At 48.6% G+C, this 17,715-nt stretch overlaps 1 protein-coding gene across 3 annotated transcripts in view; it reads left to right on the forward strand.

The window, feature by feature from the left end:
* The window catches only part of EPHB1 (EPH receptor B1), a 395,735-nt gene that overhangs the window by 223,520 nt on the left and 154,500 nt on the right, over positions 1-17,715 (forward strand). The gene's annotated exons all lie outside the window — the stretch shown is intronic.

A 17,715-nucleotide genomic window follows, 5' to 3' on the forward strand; every position in this document is an offset into this window, starting at 1 on the left:
TTTTCTCAACTAAATCTATTCCAGCCAGAACAAGGACGAGGATTCACAAAGGGCATGCAGGTCTGCCGCAAACTGCCCTGAGTGGGGCTGATGGAAGGGCCAGAAAGGGCACCAGGCGCTTCTTCCACGGCTCCCCGAGGTTGCACTTCCTTGACTCGTCCTCTGCCCAGTACATGCAGTCCTTCAACCGTCCTAGGCAGGTCTGAGGACGCGTACCATCTACATTTCTCCTCTGCTGCCTTTGTCAAGGTTGAAATGTGCCTGCCCTCAGTGCCAGGTTCCCAGCAATGCAAAGTAGCTAATCAATAGCAGTGATCAGCAATTGGCCTCCCCACCCCCACCCCCGGGATCTTGGGGATGTGGAATTTTATGTCCCTTTCTGGCACCAACAAGCTATGCCAGGAGCCGGCTCCACTGCTCTCTGTCTTGAGATCGGGGACAGAGCTGCAGCAACTGCTATGTGGAGGGAGCAATTTACTGATATTTACCGTAATTTAGCAGCCTCTTTCTCCCGCTCTTCCCTGAATGCTGTACCGTGTTCTACTGGATTCCAGGGTTTTGAACTAGTGAATTCAGACAGCCTGTTTAATAGTTGTTCTGTCATTCCTGTAGTTTCTACTCTACCATCTTCCCACAAAATCCTTCCGGGTTGAATTTGTTATTTTTTTAAGTACCCGCTTTAGCCATTATCATTACCTTTTTCATTGTATACATTTTTTTTCTTTTAAAACTGTATACATAATACATGAATGCAAATGCCTAAGAAAAAATTAAAATAATCCAGAAGTGTATGGAATAAAAAGTGCAGGCTTCCCTTCCCCAGCCTCACTTTTTAACCTAGAGGTAAACACTATCCATAGTTGGTATATAGCCTTACAGACATTTTTCTATGCATTTATATAAATATATGTGTTCATATATCTATACATAATTTTGCATTCTTTTTTCAAAATGGGGGTCCAAGAATAAGACTCTGTATATTTCTGAATATACAATGACTAAATTTCCCTTTGTTTCCCTGCATTTTATCTGTATTATTGAAGCAACCGCTTGCCAAAGAACTTTATTCCTTTCCCCTGGTGATTCAAAACAAAAGCATCCATCATTGCTGGCTCCCAACCTGGCTGGAGGTTTTGCTGGGAAGGGGGAAATGAGCACAGTGCTTATGTGGTGGGTGGGGCCGGGTACTCCCACGTTGCTGCTGAAAGGGGTCATAGATTTCTCAGCCAATAATGTTGCAAATAGAACTTTCCTGTCCTTTTTCTGCACAAGATCCCCCCTCACATGAGGAATTGTGCAGTTTTTCCATAGGCACACATCAGTTCAACAGCTTCCATTTCTGAGCACTTACCACAGAACCTTGTCCTGGAAATCCCCAGATGATTAAAGCAGTGTCTACCCTTGAAACTATTCGATGTCATTTTAAACAGTCCCTGCAGAAATTTGACATTTTTTAATTTAATTTTTTTTAAGCTTCCAGTATCTTCTCTTCTATTTTCTATATCAAAGTTCTGGGGGAAAAAAAAGTGATTCTGTCAAAACTTCTAAACCCTAGTTTGGGAGTGAGGTTGTAGAGTGTAGTTTTAGTCTAAGGTAAAAATGTATTTTTGCAAGTCATATGGAATTAGAGTTTGATAAGTAGTCCACATCGGCTCGTGATGCCCCCTTCCATTTTTTTTTTTTCAGTCAAAAGCAAAAGAATTTTAAAACGATAAGCTTATAATGCATTTTTTCTTCCGATGTAATTTATGATCGACTTCAAATACATGCTTTGTTTTACATACTTTAAGAATGTCATCAGCAGACAGATCACCAGTTTTGTTTCCTGGCTTGAATTTTGATTCTTTCACTTGCAGCTGTAGGACATGCGATGAGCGACTTCACCTCTCTCTGCCTTGGTTTCCTCATCTATTAAAAGGTGTAATAACAGCTCCAACTTTGTGGGCGGGTGTGAGAATTGAGCGTGACCCTGGGGCTATGCCCGTAGCATAATACCTCGCCTGGAGCAAGTCCTTGCCCATAAAAGTTACTTGCTGTTATTATTTTGCATGATTTTGTGTTGCTTTGAGAATTAAGTGATGTGATTTCTGTAGAGCATCTATCACAACCCCTGGCAGATGACTACATGGAATTCAGCATTGACTGTGGTTTTAACGTCCAGTCTCTTCTGGTTCAGACAGGCGTCATGCACTCCAAATTCCCATCCACCTGCCTCCGGAGGAGTGAGGAGAAGAAATCAGGTAGAAGAAGGAGCGGTAGAGGGAGTGGGGACAGAGCCTAGGGTTCCACCTCCATTCTATCCTCCTCCAGAGTGCATGAAGCTTTGAGGAATTTCACATCCCCAAGAGCTTTGAATATGCTCCTCACAAATTCTTAGAGTGTGTTACATGAAATGTGGTCTTTGGGAGGACTGATTTGAACCTATTTTAGAGAAAAGCTGTGTGTTGAGTGTGTGTATGTATAGATGTGTCAGTGTGTGTGTGTGTGTGTGTGTGTGTGTGTGTGTGTTATATAGAAATATTCCAGATATTTCAAGTAGCATCAGATTTGATATAAGAATTCAGGTGCTTACAAAACTCTTGGAAAGCCTGGAGGTTCAAAGGTCATGCTAGGCCACTGAGCACTCTCAGGATGGCCGCTAACTCTAGGGGCCGCCAGCCTGCCCGTGATGGCCACAGCTGCCTCTAGCACTGAGGCAGGTGATGCAGGAAAACACCTGGAGGTCACTGTAGCCCCCTTGAGCTGCGCACCCACTGCCAGGAGCTGCATCGGAGCTCTGTTTCTCTCCCCACTCCCATGTCTGCTCGGGGGCCTCCCTTGGTGGACCCTGATCCAGAACCCCACCGGCCAGGAGTCTGGCAAATGTCATTTCCAGGCCCCTGCAAACCTGAGCAGAGCATTAAAAGTGGTAGCTGATTTCCTACTGGACGACCCTTAAAGGGGATCTGACCCTTTAAGTCCCCAAGGCAAAGCGCATGGAGCACTCCCATTTTGCTCTGGGCAGACAGTTGGGGGTTGCACAGCTTCTGCGGGCAGGGTGGAGGGGAGGAGGAGCCTGCGAGGCAGAAGGCACAGCAGCAGGCATGGGAAGGTCCCCACAAAAGGTCCAGGCTGGGAGGCATTAAATGCAGGCTCACCCATCATGGAGCGACTAGCAGGGAAGGCATGACTCAGTGACAGGAAATCCTGGATTGCCCCCAAAGGACCCCTAAAAAAGGGTGAGGGTCAAGAGAAGTGCCCAGGGAGGCCACAGTGTCAGTGGAAGGACTGAGGATCACCAGGGACAGGCGTGGGAACCCAAGAGCCAATGCAGATGTAAGAGAAGTTTCGTAATTAATTCAACAGCACCTGTACAACAGGGTACAGCCTGTGCTTTCAGAAGCACCTTTTAGTAGGAGAGACCAAATGATAGTGAGGATGAGGATGGTGATGATAAGAAGAAGGAGGAGGAGCTACTTCTTTTGTGTGTTTATTATACAAATCACTTTACAGGGATTATCCCACTTAGTCTCCGAGAGCTGTCTAAGGTAGGTGCTGTTCTTATCCCTGTTTTACAGATGGGGAGTTGGAGGCTTAAAGAGGTTTGTTGCCTGACCTGTGGTCAGCACCACAGCCGGGAAGAGGTGGAACCAAGGTCCGCCCCAGGGGGCAGTGCTTCCTTATTGGGCCCCTCTCCAAGCCAAGCACAACACAGGACACACAATACATGACAGGATGCAAATGCCCCTGCTGGGGGCGGGCATTCTGGAAAGAGACACTGCGTGACAGCTGGGGAACGAAGGCAACTCTCATGGACAAGGTGGAATGTGAACTAAACCTTAGGGAATGGGACCCATTTCATGTTTAGAGATGGGTGAAAAGACCCCAGAGTGAGGGGTCAGTGTTAGCAGAATTTGGAAGGTCATCATGTTTGTATAGAGGGGGAAGGGAAAAAAGAAAAAAGTCGGAGTTCTTAGGGCTTGTCCGGCCTGTACCCAATTTTTTGCTCATTTACCACAAGGACTTGGGTGCTGTGTAGGTGCCGGCAGGCAAAGGTACATAGAGTACTGGGAGCAGTTTGGCGAGGAGGCGGGCAGGCAGGTAAACAGACAGTCTTTCCCAGCGTGGGAAGTTCTGCGGTTGAGGCATGGAGAAGCCTGGAGCTGGCACAGAGCAGAGAGTGCGTGGAGGACCAGGGGCCCTGGCGCGTGGGTGGGAGCTCCTCGCAGTGGGGACAGAGGCCGCTGGCGAGCCTGGGCGCCTGGGCGCGTTGGTGGGATGACCGGCCTCTGTTTGCAGGACCGCAGCCGGAGCTGGGCAGTGGCAGGCAGGAGGAGGGGAGAGAGGGTTAGGGAAGCAACAGGTTTGGGGACTTTTGTCTGTGGGCTGTCCACAGGAAGATATCCTACAGACAGGAGTTGAAAATAGAGAAGAAAGGATGAAACCATTAGGGCAAGGCTCAGCTCTCAGCAGAAAGGAGGCTGAGAGTAAGTGGGGCATGTGAGTGTGATAAATTTTGATCACGGGAAGCACCTTCTCTCAAGCTTGGGGAGGGGAAGTTGGGAGGAGGCAGCTGATAGCGTATTTCTCTAACGGGAGCTTTGAATCGTGCAGGTAGCAGGCAGGAGTTAGCTCTATGTGTGTTGTTAATTAAAACTTATGCTTTAAAATAATAGCAATGATGAAGACCAAATAAGCCTATCATGTGTTCTGTCCCTTTTGTCCCTCCTTCTCTGTCTGCTGGCACCCAGGAAGCCCCATGAACAGGTGATGATGGCAGCTCACAGGGCATTCGTGCAGGAGTGTGTTTGTGGTGGCAGAATGGTGAAACAGCTTTCTAGGCAGTGGGTAGGATCTCTGCTGGAAATGGTCTTTTCTCTCCCTTTTCAGGGATAGATTTATTTCTTTGTGCAGAGGGGTGCCAAGAAAATGAAATAAAAGTAAAGGAGAGAGAGAGACCAAATTGTCTTTAATTTGAATAGCTTTTTCCTATGTGAAAAAAGCATCAATTCATTGCAAAATATTTACCTTCTTTCTGGTTGCTATCACAGTTGACGGAGAAGGCCCGCAGGCTAATGGGGATATCCCTCCAGGGGGCCTGAATTCAGATGAGCTGAGTCTCCACCTTGCCTTCGACATGCTGGGTGAGGGCGGTCGTTAATCTCCGGGTGCCTGAGTCTACCCATTTCTTCAGGGTAGTGCCCTTGGTGAGCTTCCGAGGTCTCAGAGCTCAGGCCTGAGCTCCGGGTGTCACAGACTGCATCTTGCTTGCCTGTGCGTCACGCAGGAGCCTTGCATACTAAGGGTGTTTGCTGGTCGGCTGAATGATGGAGTGAATGACTAAGAGAGCAAACATGCAAGAAAGGGATAGGAGGATCAATGAATCTAGTCCAGTGAATCCACTCATTTCACCCAGGAGGCAAGTGTGATTCAGAGAGAGTGAGTCACAACCCATTAGCTACAGAGCCAGCCTGGGGTTCAGCTCCCTCATTTCCTGGGGCTTCTCTGTGGTTCCATCTGGCCCATCTCTGTCCCTTCTGTTGAGAGATGCTGTGGAACAGAAATGAGAATGTGCATTTGCAGCTGTATTTGCTATTGAGAATAAAAGGAGCCTAAAAAAAAGTCAAAATAACATTTATCATCACAGAAGTTGGAGAGGCCCAGACAGACAGCTATGCGGGCTGTCATCAACATTGAAATCGTCTTATGTGTGTTCACCAACAAAGAGCAAAGACCGGGGAGCTGCTCTTTCTCTTCTTAAACCCATTTCACAGATTAGTCCCCCGAGGCTCAGAGAGGCTTCAACGGGACTTGCCCGACACCTCACAGTTACCCAGGGTTTAGGAACTGGTTCTAGAACCCAGGTGTTCGGAGTGAAAACCCTGGGTGAGTTTTGCTGCCCTGTGGGGCCCCCGGGACCATTCTGAGCCCCGGAGTTTTCACAGCGGTGAATCCACGTCTGCGCAGCAACACACTGGCCTGGCGCAGGGCTCAGCTGTGTTCTCCCACAGCGAGGTGCCGGAAAGAGCCCTGACTTTGAGGAATTCCTTGAGGGGAGCCGAGCGTGTCTTCCCAAACTCATTACCTGGTCTCAGCACTTTATAGCCACACGTCATAAATTGGTAAATTGTGACATTTGGCTGTTTACTTCGAAGAGACTTCAAGGGTGATTTAGAGCTCCTGCGTGCAGGTTTCCGGTCTATGTGGAGGAAAAAGCCAGCTTCTGGAGGGCTCCGGCCTTTATGAGTTGTTTCATTCCTCCACACTGGAATTGCCCACCTGTGGGCTCGGGTTTATGGCGCCGAGATTGTAAAGATGCCGAGGGAAGGAGATCGGCCCTGGTTTTTTATTGAGCCCGCCTCTGATGAAATCTGCTTCTCTGGACAAAGATAGCATCACAAATGTCTGGTGCACTAACTCCACTTATCTGGGGACTGGGGGCCTCTCAGCATCTCCCAGTGCCCCCCCCCAGGACCCACCCCCCGACAGTAACGAGAGCTCCCAGCCTTGCAATCCCTGCCTCTGTCTCCCCTCGTGACTAGCGTCCCCTGCCATCCATCCATCCCAGCGTATTATTAACACCTCCTTCTGTCTCAAACCGTTTCCCTTCCCCCAGGGAGTGCTGTGGGTTTGAAATGATGGTCTTTAATCATTTCTTAAGTGACCAGCCCTGAAATCATTTCTTGGTGCCATACACACAAATTAAATCATAAATCCACACTGGGCCCTGGGAAGGGCTGAACTGCAGCCCTGACTGAGAGCAGAGAGAAGGCCTCCGCCCGAAGAGTCAGCATGTGCCCAGAGGAAAGTCTGGGACCTTGGAGAGAAGGTACAGGCTTCCCTACCAGCTCGCTTCCGCAGACGGCCCCGATGCATTTCTGTTGTTCTGCTCTGACCCATCTCAGGGATAGGACATCTGGGGCCGTCGTCCTAGGACCTACCCCACTGCACTTGCAGGCCAGGTGATGCTCTTTGCAGTTTCTCCCCAGGACCTGGTGGCTCCACCAGCAGCCAGATCAGCTCCATCGAGAGCTGGGCCACCTCAGTCAGCCACCCAGAATCAGCCAGGCCCAAGAGGTGCTTTGATTATCTCTGAGAAGTTGGAAGGAGGAGAGCACAAGGAGACCTGGAGAGAAAGGAACTGGAAGGCACTCATTATGAGAGACCCGTCTGTGTTACCATCACATATCCTTGAATTTTATTTATTTCAAAATTCAGCTCAACATTCTGCCCTCTTCCGAGACTAGTTTCAGCCCATTTTCAATACTCTATCCTTCTCTCCACGAAGACAAAGTCTTCTGCTTCATTAGGTTGGTGATGAGCAAGGACATTAGCAGGCTGCCAAACATCCTTCACTCTTTCCTGCCACCATGCCTTTGCACAGGCCATTTCCTCTGTCTTGAATACCTTCCTTCATTTTATGCGCCTAGTAAACTCCTATTCATGCTTCAAAACCCAGATCAGGTATCAACTCCTCTAGGGCAACTTCTCTCTCTCCCCACTAAGACAGAGAGGGTACTGCCTCCTTTCTTCCTAACCTCATACCTGCTTCTCTTTTCACATTTATTATGTTGCTTTATAATTATTGCTAGTGTCCAATTCTTCCACTAGGCTTTGAGTTCCTTGAGAATAGAACTCGAGCATTCTCTTCTCTGTATCTCCAGCGGTCAGCTTAGGGCCTGGAATCCTAGGAGTGATGATGCTTTTGAAACTGTGTAGTCAATTAGTTAGGGTCCCAGAGTGAGAAAGCTACCTCATATTTTTCCTCTGCCTCCAACATACTTTGTAACCTTGTATAAATCACTCAGCTCTGAGTTTAGAATTCGAGTTTCTTTTTCTGCAAAACAGGAAAAATAAAACCAGTGCCTTCTTTATTACCGAAGCCTACAAAGAAGATGAATCTGAGGGTAGGGTGATGGGGAAATGTGCCAGCACAGGTTAGCAACGTGAAAAATTCCATTTGAAAGTCAAGGTGTGGGTCTTGCAATTATTATTTGATTCCCAAATGGTGAGAGCCCTTCCAGAAATGTGCTTTGCTTGATGAGCCAATACATTTTCAGCCCCCACTGATGAATTTGGGAATCGAATACCCGTCATCTCAAAATAATTGACACATCTTGGCGAAGTCCTTATGTTCCTCTGATGAAATTCTAGGTTCTTATTGAGAGCACGGAGGAAGACGTGGTACATGGGAGCGATATTGTTTTATGGACCTTTATCTTGGTTATTAACAAATGAGTGCTCCATGTAGAAACAGTGAAGGGGGAATTCAATAATGAAATTTCATATTCAATAATGAAATTTCATATGATTATAATGATTATTGGCCAGATGATGATGCAATCCAGGCTCCAATGGTGGAGGTTTGCTTGGCACTCGCTATTCTCACGTCTTCAGGTTGATGGGCAGCAGGCTGACTGCTTCTGTCCCTAAAAATCCCAGTCTTCGGGGTAGCGGACACAGAAGTGGTAACCTCTGTTGCATCTAGCCTGGGAGGTCAAAACCAGTCATAATTACAAAGATGTCTAGGTGTCATGTGCATAGCAAATACCTTCTTTTCTAGGAAGTGGGGACCCACCAGAGGCGGGAGCAGGTGGCATTGGCGAACACTCACCTCCACCCTGCTGTCCACGCAACCTCCAGACCCAGCCAGGCCCACTGGCCTCTGCCCACCGGAAGCTGCAGGGAAGATGGATTTGCCTTTCCGAGCAGGCCCCTGTAGAATACCCGGCTACCACATCCATATATCACTTTTTTACATCTGGTCAGGAATTCAGGCAGGCGGGGACTCAGAAGGGTTCAGAGCTAGCATCTGACAGAGACCATATTTTTTCTCCCTCCCTTTTGAGGCAGGGAAACCAGGGCAAGATGCCCTCAGTGAGCAGAAAAGAAATACATCTTGTCCCTTTCCTAAGCCTCTCATCTGAATTCATGCACTTGAACATGTGAGCTTCTGAGCAGGAATGCACCTGTCTTATAAAAACAGAATTCTTCTGTCCCCGCCTCGAAACATTTGCCATAGTAAATAACTGGAAAAGGGCATTCACCTTGAAGCGAGACCTGGTTTTAAATTCTGCCAGTGCCACACACCAGCTGCAAAATCTTAGGGGACATTGTTTTACTTCTCTGAGCCTCAGCATCACTGTCATTGAAATGGGAATGATGATATTACTCTTCCCTAGTTCCATTGAAAAAATAATAGTGTGTCTAGATTACATTTGTCCAGGCAAAACAGAAAGCTTAACGTAATTATGGTTTAAATATATATAATTTTCTTTCATCTCTCCTGTAAAATAAATTCAGCCGGGTACAGCGCTTTACAGAGTGGCATTAGAGACCCAGGTAATTCTATCTTGTTGCTCTGACATCCTTAACACACAGTTTCTACCTCATGGTCCTAGTTGGCTGCTTGAGCTCCAGCCATCATGCCCACGTTTCAGCACCAGGAGGAAGGATGGGGAGAAGAAGAGAGCCTTTTCTTTGGAAGGTCACTTCCCAGAAATCACATATGATACTTCTGTTTATAACATAGATCTTAGCAATTAAAGTCAATGCTTATGCACTGTCAAACCTGGATGTCCAACAGCAGTGAGACAAATGTTCACTCTGAAAAGCATAAAACACTAAAAAGGTGATGACACATTGTCTATAATGAACACTATTATAATTTTCTAATAGAATAATATCAACAACTACTTTTAATTGAGCAATTATTACATTCCAGATTCAGTTCTAAACATTTTATATTTATTATCTTCTTCAGTCACCAAACAAGTCAATGAGGTAAGGACTGGTGTTTTTACAGATGAAGGGACTGAGGTTCAAAAAGTTGCCATGGCTATGAATAGTAGAGTCAAACTCTGAGACTGGTGTGCCTTTTCACATCAAATCATGTTGACATGGCTTATATTCAACATGATATATGCTGGTTTTTGTTGGTTCCAAGTAAATTTATTTGATTTTAAAACATTCCAGCCAATGAAAAATCACTATTGTTAAGGGCAGTATCTGGAATCAGGCTACCTGTCTTCAATTCCTGGCTGCACTATGCCTGTGGGAACACGGGCAAGCTGCCTAATTGATTTAGGACTTGGTTTCCTAGGGTGCACAGTGAGAAATATTGTGGCATGTGTCTCTTAGGATCAGTGTGAGAGTATGAAAACGGGGTCATGAATGTAAAGCACTGAGCAAGGTACCTGGCCCACGGTACATGCTTACTTAAATGCCATTATCTATAATAAAACAATTGCTATTAATATCAATGCAATTTTATATCCAACTTGAAGAGCTTGGCAACCTCCAGACCTTTCCTTGGAAGAGTTCAAAGAAACACAAATGGACCTGAGATGGGGTGAGGGGCTGGCCCGACGCCCCACCCCACCCTGTTCCCTACAGGATCTGCTCTTCTCTCACTGAAGGCCTTCACTGGCCTGAGCCCAAAGATCTGCAGAGTGAGGGTGGGAAAGGGAGAGGAGGCTGCCACCTGCTCAGCTGGACCCCTGGCATCCCGTCAGCCCTGGACGCGGGGCCATGCCCCACCCAGGAGGGTAGAGAGTGGGGGCAGGGCTTGCCTCTTGCTGTTTTCTTTCAGGTAGTCATCCCTCAAGCTGCTTTAGCAGGTCTTGCTCCCCAGTCTCCTCCCTCTTGGCCTTTGCTAGGGTCCACCCTGCTGTCCTTCTCCGGGCCCTCCCCATGCCTGTCCCTCCAGCTGAATGGCTTTCTGGCTTCCCCTAAGTGCACGTTGAGATCTAAGTGCTAATAAGTGCATCCTTAACACCTCTGATCTCTGCTGCAAGCGTCTCCCTTAATCATGTTTAACTGACAAAACTGAAGGCAGTTGATGATGCTAATGTTCGCCCTGCAAACTGCAAATAGGGAGGACATAGAGCACTTGGGAAATTACCTCTCAGCACCTGAGAATAAATGGTCACCCAAGAGAACACAACTCAGGAGAACAAGTGTTCTGTGCCCCTCCTCCCAGCAGCTGTCATCTCCCAGCTGTTCCCCTTTGCAGTATCCCTTGGGCCATGCACGGGGCCTCCTGAGTCTAACCCTCGGGGCTGGCCCACACAGCTGCTCAGCGGGAGGACGTCCTCCCCAGTCCAGACACTCTGAGCCTTATCTCTTTGTTCAGAGGCTACTTCAGAGCTGATGAGGTCCTGAGCGAAAGTCATGAACCAGACAAAATCAATTCGGCCAAATTTAGGTGCCTCCAGCCTCTTGGATAGACCTTATGCAAATGCTCTGCCTTGTCACACTCTCTCCGAGAGTCTTTGGGGTAGGTATAACCTTATTATTTCAATATTCATTCTTACTCATGGTTATTTCACTTTTTCAGAGTTGACTCTGGAGCTTGCAAAGTGTCACATCCACTGTTACTGCAATTCAGAGCCGAAGCCTGGCAGAACAAATGCCCCTGGCTCTAGGGCCTGGTCGAGCCAGCTTGGATTGCCGTGTGACCTTGGTCAGCTCACTTTTCTCTGACATTCTGCTCTGGAAATCCATGGCCCATGTTTGTATTTTGCCACATTCTTTGGGCAGGAAGGAATGCCAGAGCTGGGAGAGCTGGGACCATGCAGGAAGGAGGGCTCCTTTCTGTCCCTCACCTGTCAAGCCAGCTCTGATAATACAACCTGAGAAATTCAGCCTCCAACTTTTCCCTGTCAGTACAAAAAAAAAAAAAAAAAAAAAAAAAAAAAAGAGGGAGAGAAAGAGAAAGAAAAGAAGAAAGATAATTTATTTTGCTCAAATCTCCTACTTGAATGCTGTGCAGCATCATTATAGATTTATATGTTTATGACTTTTGTGACCTGGGGGAAAGCTGGAAATTCCATTGCGCCCATTTCTACTCCTGGGCTTCTGTAAAGGTCACGGCAAAATTATTTTATCAAGTACACCACAGAAGGGGGGAAAATCTTAATCTCATACATATGCAGCACTTGACCTTCTCTTGAGACGCGGCACCTCTTAGCTACACTTACTTAAACATAATGCAGCTCCTCCCGGGATGCACACAGAGAGAATAATTAGGTGTCACAGCATTCCAGCCGGAGAGGAGGCTGTGGGGGTCGGGGATGGGGGCGAAGGGAGGGGACCTAAGAGATGAGAAAGGAGGCAAAGAGTCTAAATAAGCTGGGGGGCAGGGGGCAGGGTGAGCCCTGCTGAGGAGCAGCTTGTGCTGCCTGATGATTGGGGCACATGTGCAGGCAGAGCAAACACGCTAACTGCACACCTCTGGCCAAGTCATTGCCTTCTCCAGGCCTCATTTTCCCCATCGCAGATCTGGGCTGTGCCAGCTTTGGTGGCCGGGTGATGGCCAGCAGGGCACTGTGTTGAACATTCTGAGCTCCTGTCTGGGATGAGTGGGAAAGAGTGCTGTGATTGATTAGTGATGTCTGCCAGGGCCAGCAGGGGAGGCAGTGGAAGAACCTGTTCTGGGTAAGGGCGAGCCCTGTTCTAGGAGATTCTCAGGTCTTTTCTGTCTCTGATTGATTGTGATTTGGGATTTCATGAAAGGCTGGGAGCCAGGCAGGGAAAAACAAGAACAGTCTTCCCTAAGAGACGAGTTCTATTTGCTTTGTCAGAGTTTTGGAGGGGAAGTGTGATTTGGGTGATGCCTCCAACAGTTGTTTTTTGTTTTATTGTTGTGAAAAGTGGGAAGAGAGGGTGAAAGCGGTGCCTTTTCTGGGTGCCGTGACTCACAGAACCTGGCTGACCTATCTGTGCCTCTGGGGGCCCCGGAGGGAGTGGGGAGTCCTGGTGGGCTTCTCATCCTTGTCCAGACTTAAGAAATGCTGAGAGTCTCCTTCATTTATCTCAAGAACTTGGTTATAAATTATTTTTAAAGGGAATCCATCAAGGTCTGTGTCAGGGGAAGTACTGAAAAATAAGGTTTTTCTCAAAGGGTAAACACTTCAATTTGAAAATGTGGGAAGCAGCCTGACTGCCAACATATGTCCCCCTCACTCGCTGTCCAGGGTTGCCAGATTGATGGTGTTTTTAGAACACTGGCAGCTGGGCTCTGACGCACGGGTGGAGACAGGGACCAGGAAGGGGGGCAGCTCGGGATTCCCCTACCCCCGGCTGAGCAGTGGGAGTCCTGGAGCTGGTGGCCCTGGCAGCCAAATGGACCCAGTCAGGGTACAGGGCACTCAGGGGCTCCGGCCCTCGCCTTCCTCTCTGATGAGACCTCAGGGACCCCAGGAAGCTCTGGTGGGGAGAGAGATGGAGAAGGACAACTCCCTTTAATGACTGCACCCCGTATCCTGGCAGGGTATTTCTGCATTTTTCTAAAGTGGGGCTTCCTCTTTGCCCCCCAAAACAGACTAACCCACCTTCTCCACCTCTCTGTCTGGTCTCTGAGAAGGGATAGTTTCCTCCCTGACTGTGATGCCGTGTCCTCTCAGGGAAGCCCTGCCCTGCCCCCGGAACTGCGCCCTAAGAATTCCATCCCTGCCTGCCTTCTGCCTCCTCTGGGTGGGGGGCTCCTGTAAGCCCCCTCGTGGTTCTGATGACCTGTGTGCCTGCACATGCTCCCCAACCAACAGCCCTCTTCTCGCCCACCGTAAAGAAACTCAGGACTTGTAGAAAGTGTGGGGAAACTGAGGGTCAGAGAGGGCTTCTAACTTTCTCAAATTCACACAGCAAATTGGGACTCGTCAGACTTCATTCCCTGACCCAGAATACCCTGACGTCGAAGGGAGATGGGAGGATGTGGTAGGAGCTGTCAAGGAGGCAACTGCGGGCCCCTCCTGTCCACAGCCCAGCCCTAAGTGAAACGACTTAAATATCTCAAGTGCTTACTGAATGCGTGAGACAATGTCCATAAAGTAGAAAGGGCTCAATTCTCCCAGACACATTTCTAGGGCACCACCAGTGGAAATCGAGGCAGAGTTGGGGATACAGAGACGAAACAGATGCACAGGAAGCCTGGGGCTGGGTGTAGCCTTGCTGTCCCCACGCCCAGCCACTCCTCACGCACACTGCCCTCTCCGCCGTCTCCCACCGGAAGGAGAGCTTCGCGTCCTGTCTCACGCCCACCCTGCTCCTGCCTGGCCCTGCCCTCTGACCTTCTGGTACTAAAGTAATTGTTTTTTGTGAAAAAAAAAAAAAAAAAGCAGTGTTGGTTTATTGCATTAAAATGGGAAAATAGGCTCAGAAAAGAAAACCACCCATAATTTCCTCACCACTATAAAAAAACATTAGGTTGTTTTAATGGTGTTCCAGGATTTGTTTTTCACTTGCCATGATAGAGGGAATGCTTCTGTCACGAAACACAGATCTCTGCCATCTTCTTTGATCGAGTCGTGGTTTTCCGTTTATGGATGTGCCATAATGTATTTAACTGACACCCTATTATAGGGCGAATGAGTTGTTTCTAGTTTTTTTTCTTGTTATAGATAATACTGCAATGAATATCCTCATGGTTAAACTTTTAAGCTACGTGTGATTGTGTAGGATTAGTACCGTAGATCTTGGGCACATTGCTGACCCCATTTGCCCCTCTGGGTCCTACTTCTCCTCAAAGCTGAGCTCCTGCAGGCCCTGGGGAAGAGGAGACTTTGGACCTGGCTGGGATCAGGGCTGCCTGGCTGAGCTCTTCCCCTCATCTTCCACTCCCTGTGTGCCCCTCAGGGCGTGAGAGCCTGGAAGATGCATAGCCAGGACTGCCCTGCTCAGTCTCTAGCCAGCCATCTCATACTTCCTTGTGGCATTGCCTCCTGCCCCCACGCCTGGATCCCCCACGTCTGGGATGTAGGATGTCTCTGCGGGGAGTAGATTGAGATATTTATGTTGTTTCACTTAGGGCTGGGCTGTGGACAGGAGGGGCCCGCAGTTGCCTCCTTGACAGCTCCTACCACATCCTCCCATCTCCCTTCGACGTCAGGGTATTCTGGGTCAGGGAATGAAGCCTGAAGAATCCCAATTTGCTGGGTGAACTTGAGAAAGTTAGAGGTCCTCTCTGACCCTCGGTTTCATCTTTGAAAGGATATATAGCACTTCCAGAGAAGATCCAGGACTGTTCCATCTTACTTTCTCTCTGTCCTATTGACTTTGTCTTCTTGAGTGCTCCAGCTTCTCCCTCTGTCCCCACTCCTTCCCAGGCCCTGTATTGGGCTAAATTTAAGGAACCAGCCAGGTGGGGATATGAACAGTGACTGGCTGTCCAGCTGGTCTGTTCGGGAGGGGGTGCAGGTAATGCCCAGCCTCAGGGGGCAAAGTAGATGCAGAGACTAGAATCTCCATCCCGGGGCCCCTTCCCTGTCCATTCCAAAGAGGGGCTCTTCTGGTCCTTCTGAGGATTCCTGAGTCTGGAGACCCCCTTCTCATGGAGGGGTAGAGGATCCTCTGAGCCTGTTTTCAGGCTGACAATCGGGGGATACACTTGGGGAGCAGTTGCAGCCAGCTCCAAAAGGAGCTCAATCAGATCTGGTTTCTGAATGACCCCAGCCCACCTTCCCTGCTCTGGGCCCTTTCCTACTGGCAGCTCCAATCCCTTCCGGTGATCCCACAGTCAGTGTACTGGATTTTTAAATGAACTTCAGGAAAAGGAGAATGCCTCATTCAAGTTGATGAAATGTAGATGGTGGTGGGAAAGCAATGGCACAAACCATCGTCTTCATCGTCTTCACACCCAGCACCCAGGCTGGTACCTGGAACTCTGAATATGCTCAGTGCATGTTTGTTGAATGAATGAAATATCCCCAGTCAATCATGAAGGCCTCCATGTCTAAATCACTCTTGAATCTATCTACTTTTCTTCATTCCCACTATCCTGGTTTCATTATGACTCTTTTGGGCTACTGCATCTGCCCCTAACTGTCCCCACGTCTCTAATTCATTCTCTTCCCAGCTGCCAGCACACTCTTTCAGAAATGAAAATCTGATCATATTTCATCCCAACTTTTAGCCCATCAGTACTTTCCATGGACTTCAGATTAAAACCAGGGGCTTGGCAAGGTCAGCCCAAGTTCCCTCTCTAGATAGCAGCCTTCCTGCCAGAAGGAGGAGGAGGCTGCAGCGCTCCCCCTGGGCCTTGCCATGTGAAAGCTGCTCTCAGATTCTTAACTGAGTAACCTTCTTTGTCCTGGCCCTTTGCATTGCAGATCTTTTTGTCCCTTCACTACCCCCCTTGCCCCTGTCAGTCTATATGACTCTGTCTTCATGTCTTAAGTTGGATGCCACTTTCCCTGAAGCTCTCCCAAGCTGGGTTAGGTCCTTTCTTACCATGGGGTGGCCTCCTCACCCCATACTGATACCATCTTTTGGAATTGCCGCTTTGGAGTCTGTCTACCCCACTAGGATGTCAGCTCCATGAGGGCAGGGATCTTTGTGCATTCCATACATTGATGTATCCAGACATATAGTAGGTGATCAATAAATATTTTTGAATGAGTGATTGAAGAAGACATTTGACCTGACTCCTTGCAGAAAAAATCTAGTTGCTGTTTGTTAAGACCATACTACATTACAGGAAATTTGCATACATTATCACTGACTTTACAATCACTCTAAGAAGGAGGTTAACTTAGCCCCTTTTTAGAGATGACGGACTGATGTTCAGAGGTTAAGTAACTTGCGTAGGTCACACAACCAGTAAGTGGCAGTTTTCTCAGATCCTGAGATAGTGATGGTTCCATTGTGCCAGGTGGCCGAAAGCAGTGATTTTACAACTTGAGATGCATCGGACTCACCTGGTGGGCTTGTTAAAACACAGTTTGTCAGGCCCATGCCTCGTGTTTCTGATTTAGTAGGTCTGGTGTGGGACCAAGAACCTGTGTTGCTGACAAGTTCCCAGTGATGCTGAAGTTGCTGGTCCGTGAACCGCTGACCCAGATCATTAGAAAATGCCTGGGCTTGCTCTACATCTCTCCCCACCTCCAGCCATGGTGACCGGGGGTCAGGTTTGCAGAATCCAGCCCTGGACTGGCCTCCTGATGAGCTCTCATCCCTGCCCAGCCTGCACACCTGGTCTGGCCTGAGCTCCGATGTATGTGGCTGCTCTCCGGGGCCAGGTTGCCATCAGCGACCTGGTGGCCTGGGTGCCTGCCCTCCTCACTCCAACCACTGCTCCTGTGTTGGTCATCCTTCACTCTTGACTAGTGGCTTCTGCATTCCAACCGGGAAAGCACCCACCTTGACCCCACCTCTTTGACAGCTTCCATGCCAATGCATTCTAGGCCCATAGCTGCCACTACCGCTGCTGCTGCTGTGCTGGCGCTGCCTGAGCAGCTTAATAGCACTGTAAGTTACAGTCTTGTCTGTGTCACGATGCCTGCAGCACTCATCAATTTCAGCAAGTGTCACCATGAATGATACGTATCTATGACACGGTTAAGTGTCCCCACTACACAGGCCATTACAGCTGGCACCAGGCCGGGGGAGTAGGAACTCGCTTCACATGCCTAAATTGACATAGAAGTGAAAAGACAGAAGTGAAGGAGCCCCAGCCCCCCTCCTACCGTGCCCCCAAGGAACACAGAATGCTTGCCGACCTCTATGACTATCCACGGTTTCCCCCAGGTGAGCTGGGGACAGGGGTCTGCTTCTCTGAGTCCTTACAAACTCTTTTCCCTTTGCCTCACCATCCCATTTCTGCATCAACTTCTAGCTATCCTTCAATGCCCCGGGCGTGGGTCATCTCCTCTGGACTGCTTTATCAGCTTCCCTCTCCTCTCCCCCACTTCTAAAGATCTCTGAGACGTTGCACCTCCACCTCTGGGGTGGAACTTTTCT

Source organism: Tamandua tetradactyla, chromosome 15 (genome assembly GCF_023851605.1).
Source record: "Tamandua tetradactyla isolate mTamTet1 chromosome 15, mTamTet1.pri, whole genome shotgun sequence".
Lineage (NCBI taxonomy): Eukaryota > Metazoa > Chordata > Mammalia > Pilosa > Myrmecophagidae > Tamandua > Tamandua tetradactyla.